We start from the raw sequence: 14,407 nt of genomic DNA on the forward strand, positions 1-14,407 counted from the left end.
GTGCATTAAAAACGTCTTATATAAAATTTGTAAGACATTTACAAACACGCTGGTAAAATTCAAAACCGTGGGTTGGTGGTAGTGTTGTAAGGAAAAAACGAAAGCTAAAGAGCATGAATGTTCCAGTTTACATATCGCAGTAGCTATTATATACAATCAGCTGGGTGCAGTAAGAACTGACCGTTCAGCAGCACGCCTGGAAGCTTTGAAACATAAGGAGAAGGAGAGGAACCAGGGGATGGGAGGCATCAAGTCTGTGGGAGTTGTAGAGGACTCAGATATGTTTGAGGAAAAGGAACAGATGGGGGAAAGGAATCAGGTCGTAGAGGACGCACTTGTAGGATGGGAGGCATATACAGAAGGCAAGGCAGAGTCTTATAGAATCTGAGTCCTCTACAACTCCCACAGACTTGATGCCTCCCATCCCCTGGTTCCTCTCCTCTCCAACCCCCACCCTCTTCTGTGCCTTTACGACTGTGTCCCACCTACCCTCCACCTTCTACACCCTTCATCTCCTCTCCCAAGGTGGCTTCTGTCAACTCCCCCTCCTATCAACTCTGATCCTCACCTCTCTCTCCCTGCCTCTTCCCAGGCTCCCTCTTCGCCTCCTGCCCCTTCCTGTCCTGTTTTTCCCTCTTCCCTGCTTATCTTCTCATTGACTCCCTTCACTCCCCTTTTGCATTCCCCTCATCTGCCTTCCCCCACTCCCTCTTGTGTCCACCTTGCCCCCGCCTATGAGTCCTCTCCCTCCATAGGCTCCTCCCCCCTTTGATTTTTTCGCTCTTCTCCCCTTTCTACCATCATCTGTCCGGCCCCCCAACCCCCCCCCCCTCCCCATCTGCCACAGGCTGTGGTGTGTCATCACCGTGCTAACTTTTTAGTGCAGTATTTTAAGTGAGTGTTAAATGTTGTGCGTCTTTTCCAAAGTGTAGCGAACAGAAACCATACTGTTGCTAGGTGTGATTTTTTATCTCTTGCGAACAGAAACCAGACTGTTGCCGTGTTTTTTGTCTGCCTACTATTGTACCTGTCTGCTTACTACGTTTTTTTATTATCATCGCCAACTCTTGTTTTATATTTTAACAGGTCTAAGGCGCTGCAGTCATGGACTGTGCGGCTGGTCCCGGAGGAGGTTCGAGTCCTCCCTCGGGCGTGGGTTTGTGTGTTTGTCCTTAGGATAATTTAGGTTAAGTAGTGTGTAAGCTTAGGGACTGATGACCTTAGCAGTTAAGTCCCATAAGATTTCACACACATTTGAACATTTTTATATTTTAACTTGCACAAATTTCCGCCATTTTGAAATTTAAAATTCACCTTCTTTACCGCCATCTTTTATTATTATTATTATTATTATCTTCTTATTGCGTTTTTAAAATTCTGTAGGCTGACGAACGGCGTACTAAGCAACTGCTAGACCACCCGCCTTCGGGGGGACTTGAAAACCAACAAAGGAAAAAAAAAAGCCTCTGAGATGTTTCTTCTCCAAAGTGTGTTAGGGAAACCGGCCATCCTGTGGAACTCACTCACTTTTAAAAACAGTCGGCACTAAGGTAGCATCAGCTCATAACTTTCAGGATGGAGAACAGTATCCGTTCCCCGGAAACAGGGAAATCAGCGCTGATGCTCACAACTGCGATCAGCAGTAGCCAATACGCAAGGCCTGGAACGGACTTATAAGATTACAGGGTTATTTTCTGGTATTCAGTGAAAGTGATGTGAGCTCTATTTTTATTGGGTGTGTCATAGTTCATTTTCTGTTTCAAACAGAAGACTGCAATACTTCAAATGTTACACCATAGAGACTCTGAGTACAAGCAATGTAATCTTCGGTTCTCAGTATCATTATCGTCGCCAATAGCATTCAGTGAGAAGCAAGTGAGGAAGCCAGGTGTTTGTTACGTTGCCATGTGGTCTGGAAATCTAGAAGAACACAGAAATAAAATGCAAAGTATGTTGCTGTTTGGGAATATTTTGTAGGGATTGATTTGAGAAGTGCGGAGAAATTCAGGTTATGTTGTCGCTGCACTCCTTGCTCTCGTGTAATTTATGATGACTTCATGAAAGGCAAGTTTTCGGTTATTTTTCTTTATTGGTATGGATTAGATAGTTTAATTGTCCAGACGTGTTTAACCAAATTTATCTGTTTACATTGCGTGGACTCAGAGTTTTAGATCCACAATAGTCATTTTTTTAATAAGACGTGATATCTAGAATATGAAGGGTTTTTTATAAAGAGAATTGTAATTCTTGTGGAATGAGGTCTATAAAACAGTTTTGAAAGCTATTCTCTTTTCGGTTTCCACCACCGTCTCATAAAAAATTTTCTTTTGTAATATTCTGTTGCCGCATTCCACTGAGCGAAACTCAGTCATTCAAAGTACGAGGGCAGTTCAATAAGTAATGCAACACATTTTTTTTCTCGGCCAATTTTGGTTGAAAAAACCGGAAATTTCTTGTGGAATATTTTCAAACATTCCCGCTTCGTCTCGTATAGTTTCATTGACTTCCGACAGGTGGCAGCGCTGTACGGAGCTGTTAAAATGGCGTCTGTAACGGATGTGCGTTGCAAACAACGGGCAGTGATCGAGTTTCTTTTGGCGGAAAACCAGGGCATCTCAGATATTCATAGGCGCTTGCAGAATGTCTACGGTGATCTGGCAGTGGACAAAAGCACGGTGAGTCGTTGGGCAAAGCGTGTGTCATCATCGCCGCAAGGTCAAGCAAGACTGTCTGATCTCCCGCGTGCGGGCCGGCCGTGCACAGCTGTGATTCCTGCAATGGCGGAGCGTGCGAACACACTCGTTCGAGATGATCGACGGATCACCATCAAACAACTCAGTGCTCAACTTGACATCTCTGTTGGTAGTGCTGTCACAATTGTTCACCAGTTGGGATATTCAAAGGTTTGTTCCCGCTGGGTCCCTCGTTGTCTAACCGAACACCATAAAGAGCAAAGGAGAACCATCTGTGCGGAATTGCTTGCTCGTCATGTGGCTGAGGGTGACAATTTCTTGTCAAAGATTGTTACAAGCGATGAAACATGGGTTCATCACTTCGAACCTGAAACAAAACGGCAATCAATGGAGTGGCACCACACCCACTCCCCTACCAAGAAAAAGTTTAAAGCCATACCCTCAGCCGGTAAAGTCATGGTTACAGTCTTCTGGGACGCTGAAGGGGTTATTCTGTTCGATGTCCTTCCCCATGGTCAAACGATCAACTCTGAAGTGTATTGTGCTACTCTTCAGAAATTGAAGAAACGACTTCAGCGTGTTCGTAGGCACAAAAATCTGAACGAACTTCTCCTTCTTCATGACAACGCAAGACCTCACACAAGTCTTCGCACCCGAGAGGAGCTCACAAAACTTCAGTGGACTGTTCTTCCTCATGCACCCTACAGCCCCGATCTCGCACCGTCGGATTTCCATATGTTTGGCCCAAGGAAGGACGCAATCCGTGGGAGGCACTACGCGGATGATGAAGAAGTTATTGATGCAGTACGACGTTGGCTCCGACATCGACCAGTGGAATGGTACCGTGCAGGCATACAGGCCCTCATTTCAAGGTGGCGTAAGGCCGTAGAATTGAATGGAGATTACGTTCAAAAATAGTGTTGTTTAGCTAAAAGATTGGGGAATAACCTGGTGTATTTCAATGCTGAATAAAACAACCCCTGTTTCAGAAAAAAAATGTGTTGCATTACTTATTGAACTGCCCTCGTAAAACATGATGTGTTTTCTTTGCGTTGCACTTGGGCAAGTCTTTCATTCAGCTGGTTTGCTGCTGCGCTGTATTTTAATATACACTACTTTCGAGCAGTAGCTAGTTTCCCTTGCAACAAGGTAAGTTATGGATATTTGCTAGGACCAATTTAACATTACAGCCAGGACACAGTTAAATCTTTCACGGTTAAGCTCTGCCTTTCAAAATTATTATCAGTTTCAATTTACAAAAGCCCGGTTGAGATTTCTCGTCTTTGGAATTTTGTTTACTCGTTTGCCGTACGTAAATTTACAGGGCACTTTATTAAAAGCATTTTGGACATTTATTCCTTCAAAAACCGATTTCTAATTTTATGTAGACTTTTTCATCTGTTAGTTTTGTGTGTGTGAACAGCAAGTCACGTACTGTGACGTCACCCATTGTAGCACTGTTCATTGGACTATGGGATACAGAATTTCACAGGACGGCTACTTTAGGATACAGTTTTACGTTTTCTAAAAGTTAATTGTAATGCAGGTATGCGGTTACAGATTGATTCCTGCGAATCTCCTATCACTTAGTGTTTACATACGCACACCACTTACATTGTTCAGATAAACATTCAACACAGACATACACGAAAGTTTTATGAATAAGAAACCAACTTAGTTTACAACAACAACATACAAAAAAAATGGTTCAAATGGCTCTGCACACTATGGGACTTAACTTCTGAGGTCATCAGTCCCCTAGAACTTAGAACCACTTAAACCTAACTAACCTAAGGACAGCACATACATCCATGCCCGAGGCAGGATACTAACCTGCGACCGTAGCAGTCGCGCGGCTCCAGACTGTAGTGCCTAGAACCGCTCGGCCACCCCGGCCGGCAACAACATACAAAAAGAACAACAAAACACAAGAACAATTACAGTGTTACAAAGTTAATCAGTAATGAATTCCGTAAATAATTGCTTCCCATTCTTCTGGACGGTATCCCAACACAATACTAGAAAACAATGAAGAACTTTCCAGTAACTTTGCATGAGCACCACAACTAGGCAGAAAATTATTGTGGAAATTACAAACAGCTATAGCTATTTAATACATAATGATATGTGATAGAAATACAGATAATGTAAAACAAAACAAACTCCGTTCATACAGGCCTTGAAGGACCAATGGTACGGACCCTCCGGCGTGTCATCTACAGCCCATAGGCGTCACTGGATGCAGATATGGAGGGGTATGTAGACAGCGCACCGCTATCCCGCCCGATATTAGTTTTCATGACCGGAAGGAAACAAAGTTCAGTTTTTATTTATTTATTTGTACATAAAGGGGCTCGACAGTATGAGTTTTGGCCACACAGACAACATCTAAGCGTTGGATCGGTCGTACTGGACATGACGATACTTTGTTCTTCTTTTGGGGAAATAGATCGTTTGATCTGACACCGATGGATTTATTTTTAATTGGTTATGTGAAAGACCTCTGTGCCGCTCCCTACTTTCCAAAATTCAAAATCAGCATTTCCAATGTAACGTGTCGGTGCTTCCACATATGCTTCAGAATGTATGACGGAGGTTCGAGTCCTCCCTCGGGCATGGGTGTGTCTGTGTTTGTCCTTAGAATACTTTAGGTTAAGTAGTGTGTAAGCTTAGGGACTGATGACCTTAGCAGTTAAGTCCCATACGATTTCACACACATTTGAACATCTTTGAATGTATGACGTGAAACCGACTGTCATTTAGACATGTCCGAAAGGGCAGACATCATTTTGGTACAGCAGCATTTAGAAGACACAAAGGAATTACAGATATTGGCTGCAAGTGGACATTGATTTAAATCAATGGTGAAAGTTGAAAATTGGTGCCAACCGAGTTTCCTGCTTATTAGGCAGATGCTCTGACCTTTTTTTTTAATCTCATTTTGTTCGCTATTTGTTCGTTGCATCTGCTCGGGGCGGACGTCGTAAGACATCCGTTAAGTTCGTTGTTGATCGATTAACTCAATTTTTTTATTACAGAGGGAGCTAACCCTCGGACCGAACACGCTGAGCTACCGTGCCGGCAGACCATTAAGCCATCCACATACAGAGGTCATCGCTCCTGCGCGGACTACCCTAGGACGCCTCTCGTGAGAGACAAATTCTCCACACGCTACTGATGTCGTGTCCCATGCCCACTATCTTCATTGTCTGTTCATGTCTGAAAGAATAGCCTTCGTTTGTCTAAGAATGCCCTTTTTGCCTCTGCTTTTTATGTCCTCTTTGCTTCGTCCATCACACGTTATTTTGCTTTGAAAGTAGCAGAGTACCGTTATTTCGTCTACTTCGTGGTCTCAAATTTTTCGATAGGTATCTCACTAATTTCGCTTCTGCGGCCCCTCTTTACTTTCATCTTTCTTCGGTTCACTCTCATTTCACATTCTGCGATCAGTAGAAAATGGATCAAATGGCTCTGAGCACTATGGGACTTAACTTCTGAGGTCATCAGTCCCCTAGAACTTAGAACTACTTAAACCTAACTAACCTAAGGACATCACATACATCCATGCCCGAGGCAGGATTCGAACCTGCGACGGTAGCGGTCGCGCGGTTCCAGTTTGTAGCGCCTAGAACCGCTCGGCCACCGCGGTCGGCCCGATCAGTAGACTCTTCATTCCATTCAGTGTGTCTCTTTCTTTCAGTCTAGCATTGCCACAGCGAATCATTTATTGATTTCCTTCGACATGAAATTTATTTCCGTTATTTCGTCTTCGACGTACTATTGAACAGAGGTAGAGATAGACTGCATCCCTATCTTACACCAGTTTTAATCCGAGAACGTTCTTGGCCTTTCATTCCTTTCCTACCTTCTTGATTCTTACACGTACTGTATATTAACTGTCCTTCACTAAAGCTTATACCTATATTTCTGAGAATTTAGACTATCCTGAACTGCAATTTTGTCATGTGATGACATGATGGAGACCGTGGCTGTTGTTTGAAGACAAATTTTGATGGTGTTGGACAGTTGTTTCATTATCAGTTTATTTGTCTTGTTTGCAACTGCATTTTTCTCACATATGTCTAGTTTTGCTGTGTCACAAGCAAGTTTTGTGCAGGCTATGAGATTTTTAACACTGTGATTATTGAGATTTGTTCCAATATTATGTTTCAGACCTTTATTTAATAAAGTGAGTTCACTGCTGCTAAATTGGATGTCAGTTGTATTAATACCTCTATCAAAAAATTTGTGTTGGCTTAGCTGTTTGTTTTTATCACACTCTGAATTGTTCATAGATTTTTAGGCTTCTACTTTCTTTTCGTGTTTGGATAAGATCTACTTTATCGTCTATGTGCTGTAGAATGTGTGAGAATTGTAAAGGTGAGAGACTGTGTCCTAGCTGCAGATGCAAGTTGTACATGGCGTTGTTTAAGTTATCTTTTTCCTTGTATTGCATTTTTGTCTCTGTTTTTAGCTTAGCAAATCTGGCAGCTTTGGTTTTGAAGTTAATTTTGACTTTGACATATTTCGAAACTATTTTAAGTGACATACACTCTTTGCTGAATTTAATGTTAAGAGACGTTTTCATCAGGTTAATTTTATGTTTCTTGAAAGCATGTAATTTCTCGTTACCTGGCGAGGTAAGCTTAATGCAATTTTTTCATATGATGACATGATGGAGACCGTGGCTGTTGTTTGAAGACAAATGTTGATGGTGTTGGGACAGAATATGTAGAGAAAACCTTGCAATTTTTCCATAGCAATAATATCACTGAAATAAAGTCAGATTCTACAGTAAAATTCCAAACTAAACTCCGGAAGCTGCTACAAAACTATAACATTTTACTGAACAAGTATGAAATACGTAGCTGCATAGCAATGAATCCCTCAGCACCAAAACTGCGTGCACTGCAAAAGGTTCATAAAGAAAATTGTCCCATTCGCCCGATTGTTAACTCGAGAAACAGCCCTACATACTTCATAAGCCGTAAACTAAAAGACCTCATTACCAAAAAATACACATTTGAAAAAAACTACAACATACATAACACACATGAATTCATAAGCTTAATTAAAGACATCCACATCCCACCAACAGCTAAATTAGCATCACTAGACGTAGTCAACCTATACACGAACATCCCTGTCAAAGAGACTATTAACATTGTAAGAAACAATCTGCTTAAATATATGAAAATCAGTGTTGCAGAGATCTGTGGACTCATAGAAATACTTTCACTTATTCTAGAGCATAATTACTTTAGCCTCAACAACAACTTAAATGTTCAAATGTGTGTGAAATTTTATGGGCCTTAACTGCTAAGGTCATCAGTCCCTAAGCTTACACACTACTTAACCTAAATTATCCTAAGGACAAACACACACACCCATGCCCGAGGGAGGACTCGAACCTCCGCCGGGACCAGCCGCACAGTCCATAACTGCAGCGCCCGAGACCGCTCGGCTAATCCCGCGCGGCTAGCTTCAACAACAAACTGTACCAACAACATGATGGTTTGGCAATGGGGAGTAGCTTAGCTGGGATATTGGCTAACATTTACATCAACCATATAGAACAAAAATTCTTCTCAACCAACCAGCACATCTCAAACAAAATAATCTACTACAGAAGATATGTTGAGGACACAATCTTGCTTTTTGATGGTACAAGCAATGAAATAGATACATTAGCAGCAGATCTCAGCGAAATGCACAAAAATATTAAATTCACAATTGAACATGAAACTAATAAAAGCATTAACTTTCTTGACCTGAAAATTTGCAATAGTAACAGTAAATATCAAGATAGTATTTACAGAAAACCTATCACCACAGATGTCAGTATTGACAACTCATCTTGCCATCCCCACCAACAAAAAATGGCATATTTCAGAACGATGCTACACCGAATTAAAAAAGTACCAATGAGTGACACAGACCAACAACATGAAATCAATATAATTAAAACAGTTGCTCATAATAATGGATATAAACCCACAATAATAGAAAAACTCCACAACAAAATGCAGACAAAAACCACAGATCCACTTCACAGCAGTCACTTCAAGCAAAATCAGTGTACCACAGAAGCCAAACCTAAATATGCTACTCTCCCATACATAGGCCCACTTTAATACAAAATAGCAAACTTATTCAAAAAGAAAAATATCACAATCAGGTTTTCCGCAAATAATAAATTACAATAAAAAGTAATCCATGATGTAAATACCTCCAAGAGTCCCTACCGTAAATCAGGGGTATACAAACTCAAATGCGATACATGCCCAAAATTGTACATTGGACAGACAGGCAGAAATTTTGAAATTAGATATAAAGAACACATTGATGCTTTAAGACTTGAACAAATCTGCATTTGCAGCCCATATTGCTGAAGAAAACCGTTCAGTGGTAAACATTGAGGACAACTTAAAAATTTTACATCTAGCAGAAAAAGGAGCCACTATGAATATATTAGAAGAAATAGAAATACACACACACAAAAAGCACCGCAGACTATATCCTTAATGAACAAACGGAGTTCGCTAACACCACTTTCATGAAAAATTTCCAAAAATTATTTTCCAGCCTCCAAAGCAAATAATATTAGTAAGCCTATCTGCAGATCAAGTAGCAAATTTATAGGTTACTATAATTCTCATGATGCTAAATGTCATTAAATAATGCACTGTTTTACCTATACAGTACTATATATATTTTTAAAAAACTTTATCGTTAATGTAACAATATCAACTCAAAAAATCAATGTCTCTGTACTAGTGTAAAAGACATTACAGTTGCGTAAATGAATATATGATCCTTTCCAAACATAGGACATCATCGTCAAATGTTACGATATATCATTGCATCTTTGATACTCATATGTTTGTAAGCTCTTTGTATGTATCAAAACATGTGGTGCGTGATAGAAATTTTCTCAGTGACAAATCTAAAGCTTTCAGTGAGAAAAATTTACGTGCGCAACAATAAGAATGCAATGGGAATGTATTCACATGTGTTGGACGAACGTTATGAAAACAAACACTCCAAACTGCCATTTCACGTAAGTCACATGCAACGAAAATCGGTAACGCAACCATCTGTGTGTGGCATGTTTATAATTCTGTATTATTTACATCTTAGAGCCATTAATCTCTAAAAAACACACCACATATCATAAAGAAAGCGTGTAAACCGTCTGAGGATGGATCACAACGATTCGAAACCGGTAACGGTACCCTTTGAAAAAAAGGTACTGAAAGTAAATTTGTGGCTGGTTGATGTCCCAACACCATCAACATTTGTTATATCCTGAACTACTTTACGTTGCTGCAAGATTTTTCTTAAATCTGAAATCCATTATCAAGTGCAACGTCAGAACTACCTCTCTGGTGCCTATATCTTTATGATTTAATTAGTGAAAAGCTACACCAGATACAAAGCAAGAGAGGCAGAAAATCAAGCACGCAAACATCACCAAAAATATTCGTGCAAACAAATGTACTTGAAAATGAGAATAAATTCTCGAATCGCGTTGTGCTAAGCATTAAAAAAATAAATAACTGATGTAGCTTTTTCATCGTGTAAATCATGAGCCAGCGTGGTGGTGCAGTAGCTAGCGCTCTGGACTCGAATGCGGGAGGACGATGGTTAAAACCCCCATCCGGCCAACCTGATTTTAGTTTTCCGTGATTTCCCTAAATCGCATCAGGTAAATGCCCGGATGGTTCCTTTGATAGGGCACGGCCCATTTCCTTCCCTAATCTCATGTGACCGATGACCTAGCTGTTCGATCCCTCCCCCAAATCAACCAACAAACCATTGTTTAAATTATGAGTGACATAGTTGCAGGCTTTCCTAATGCATCGATTAAGATGAAGGAAATTAAGCCTCCGTCTTTCCTAGAACCAAAATGATCGTCATCTAATATATCCTCAGTTATCAGTTCCATTCTTCTCACTTTTCTACCGGTACCAAAATATTTTTTTCTATGTTGTTATTTCATTACCCTCCCTCCACTAGAGCGAAAATGGGGTGCCTATATAACATTACAATCTGTTCTTAAGCCTGAGTTTTAAAATATATAAAACTGTTTTTGTTCCTTCTTCGCTTTGCCCACTTAACAGACACCTTTAAACTTCGTACTTGACCTTATGGTTTCCAACTTTTCATCACCGAGCGAGGTGGCGCAGTCGTTAGCACACTGACTAGGATAGGAAAGAACGTTCAGCCATCAAGATTAAGGTTTTCCGTTATTTCCTTAATTCACTCTAGGTGAAGGCGTGATGGTTCCTTCAAAACGACACGGCTGATTTCCTTACCCATCCTTCCATAATCCGAACTTGTGTTCCGTCTCTAATGACCTCGCTGTCGACGGAACCTTAAACCCTAATCTTAGTTCCTCCGTTAACTTTTTAGGCTCCCAAAATTTCCTCATGAACGTGTAGTATTTTTATTCCATTCTTCTAACTATTAGTTAGAAGAAGTATTCCTTATAAGCTTGTTCATGAATCTGTGATTCGTTACTATTGTTCCGAAGATTGTACGATTTATTGTGCTTTCTTCTGTGATGTTAATCGTACCTACACTATGTGATCAAAAGTATCCGAACACCCCCATAAACATACGTTTTTCATATTACGTGCATCGTGCTGCCACCTACTGCCAGGTACTCCATATCAGCGACCTCAGTTGTCATTAGACATCGTGAGAGAGCAGAATGGGGCACTCCGTGGAAAACACGGACTTCAAACGTGGTCAGATGATTGGGTGTCACTTGTATCATACGTCTGTACGTCTGTACGCGAGATTTCCACACTCCTAAACATCCCTAGGTCCACTGTTTCCCATGTGATATTGAAGTGGAAACGAGAACGGACACGTACAGCACAAAAGCGTATAGGCCGACCTCGTCTATTGACTCACAGAGACTGCCGACAGTTGAAGAGGGTCGTAATGTGTAATAGGCAGACATCTATCCAAACCATCACACAAGAATTCCAAACTGCATCAGGATCCACTGCTAGTACTACTAAAGTTAGGCGGGAGGTGAGAAAACTTGGATTTCAAGGTCGAGCGGCTGCTCACAAGTCATACATCAGGCTGGTAAATGCCAAATGACGCCTCGCTCGGTGTAAGGAGCGTAAACATTGGACGATTGAACAGTGGAAAAACGTTGGGTGAAGTGACAAATCACGGTACACAATGTGGCGATCCAATGGCATGGTGTGGATATGTCGAATACCCACTGAACGTCATCTGCCACCGTATGTAGTGCCAATAGCAAAATTCGGAGGCGGTGGTGTTATGGCATGGTCGTGTTTTTCATGGAGGGGGCATGCACCCCTTGTTGTTTTGCGTGGCGCTGTCACAGCATAGGCCTACATTGATGTTTAAAGCACCTTCTTGCTTCCCACTGTTGAACCATTCGGGGATGGCGATTGCATCTTTCAACACTATCGAGCACCTGTTCATAGTGTACGGCCTGTGGCTGAGTGGTTACACGACAATAACATCCCAGCATAGAGTCCTGACCTGGATCCTATAGAACACCTTTGGGATGTTTTGGAACGCCGACTTCGTGCCAGGCCTCACCGAGCGACATCGATACCTCTCCTCAGAGTAGCACTCAGTGAAGAGTGGGCTGCCATTCCCCAAGAAACTCCTGGTTGAACCTATGCCTGCGAGAGTGGAAGCTGTCATCAAGGATAAGGGTGGGCCAACACCATATTGAATTCCAGCATTACCGATGGAGGGCGCCACGAACTTGTAAGTCATTTTCAGCCAGATGTCCGGATACTTTTCATCACATAGTGCAGGTTCTGGCAAACAGCAGATTTTGTTGCTCATTTAATTAATCTCGAGAACTCTTTTGGTGAATATATTGTTGTCCATTCTACAAATATGACTAAATAATTACACGAATCTCCTGCTTACGGCTTTTGTGGACTTACCGAGCATATAGATGTCAGATGTTCTCCTCCTCATCCGAATTCCACTTTCTTCTGCGGGTCACGTACTTTCCTAAGAATTTTCCGCTGCGGTTTTTCAATTTCTGCAACTTTGGTTTTTTATGGCTCTTAGCACTATGAACATCTGAAATCATCATTCCCCTAGACTTAGAACTACTTAAACCTAACTAACCTAAGGACATCACACACATCCATGCCCGAGGTAGTATTCGAACCTGCGACCGTAGCAGCAGCGCGGTTCCGGACTCAAGCACCTTGAACCGCTTGGTCACTGCAGCGGAGTGTGCGCTGATATGAAACTTCCTGGCAGATTAAAACTGTGTGCCCGACCGAGACTCGAACTCGGGACCTTTGCCTTTCGCGGGCAAGTGCTCTACCAACTGAGCTACCGAAGCACGACTCACGCCCGGTACTCACAGCTTTACTTCTGCCAGTACCTCGTCTCCTACCTTCCAAACTTTACAGAAGCTCTCCTGCGAACCTTGCAGAACTAGCACTCCTGAAAGAAAGGATATTGCGGAGACATGGCTTAGCCACAGCCTGGGGGATGTTTCCAGAATGAGATTTTCACTCTGCAGCGGAGTGTGCGCTGATATGAAACTTCCTGGCAGATTAAAACTGTGTGCCCGACCGAGACTCGAACTCGGGACCTTTGCCTTTCGCGGGCAAGTGCTCTACCAACTGAGCTACCGAAGCACAACTCATGCCCGGTACTCACAGCTTTACTTCTGCCAGTACCTCGTCTCCTACCTTCCAAACTTTACAGAAGCTCTCCTGCGAACCTTGCAGAACTAGCACTCCTGAAAGAAAGGATATTGCGGAGACATGGCTTAGCCACAGCCTGGGGGATGTTTCCAGAATGAGATTTTCACTCTGCAGCGGAGTGTGCGCTGATATGAAACTTCCTGGCAGATTAAAACTGTGTGCCCGACCGAGACTCGAACTCGGGACCTTTGCCTTTCGCGGGCAAGTGCTCTACCAACTGAGCTACCGAAGCACGACTCACGCCCGGTACTCACAGCTTTACTTCTGCCAGTACCTCGTCTCCTACCTTCCAAACTTTACAGAAGCTCTCCTGCGAACCTTGCAGAACTAGCACTCCTGAAAGAAAGGATATTGCGGAGACATGGCTTAGCCACAGCCTGGGGGATGTTTCCAGAATGAGATTTTCACTCTGCAGTTGGTAGAGCACTTGCTCGCGAAAGGCAAAGGTCCCGAGTTCGAGTCTCGGTCGGGCACACAGTTTTAATCTGCCAGGAAGTTTCATATCAGCGCACACTCCGCTGCAGAGTGAAAATCTCATTCTGGAAACATCCCCCAGGCTGTGGCTAAGCCATGTCTCCGCAATATCCTTTCTTTCAGGAGTGCTAGTTCTGCAAGGTTCGCAGGAGAGCTTCTGTAAAGTTTGGAAGGTAGGAGACGAGGTACTGGCAGAAGTAAAGCTGTGAGTACGGGGCGTGAGTCGTGCTTCGGTAGCTCAGTTGGTAGAGCGCTTGCCCCCGAAAGGCAAAGGTCCCGAGTTCGAGTCTCGGTCGGGCACACAGTTTTAATCTGCCAGGAAGTTTCATTTTAAACTGTATTTGTTGTACATATTATAATACAAATAATTTGCTTATAATTTTTAAAGGGAAGAATCATTTTCCTGTTGTTTTCTACAGTTTTAATTGTTGTTTTTATATTTGTTTTAAAATATTTTTGGATGTTGTGGTCTTCAGTCCGAATACTGGTTTGGTGTAGCTGTACACG

General features: G+C 42.2%; 1 non-coding gene across 1 annotated transcript; it reads left to right on the forward strand.

Annotated features, from left to right (window-relative positions):
- The first annotated feature begins 14,126 nt into the window (after positions 1 to 14,126).
- Positions 14,127 to 14,201, forward strand: Trnas-cga. The gene has a single exon. It is a non-coding gene; the product is annotated as a tRNA-Ser (tRNA).
- The last annotated feature ends 206 nt before the right edge of the window (positions 14,202 to 14,407 follow it).

Source organism: Schistocerca americana, chromosome 4, assembly GCF_021461395.2.
Source record: "Schistocerca americana isolate TAMUIC-IGC-003095 chromosome 4, iqSchAmer2.1, whole genome shotgun sequence".
NCBI classification, from domain to species: domain Eukaryota; kingdom Metazoa; phylum Arthropoda; class Insecta; order Orthoptera; family Acrididae; genus Schistocerca; species Schistocerca americana.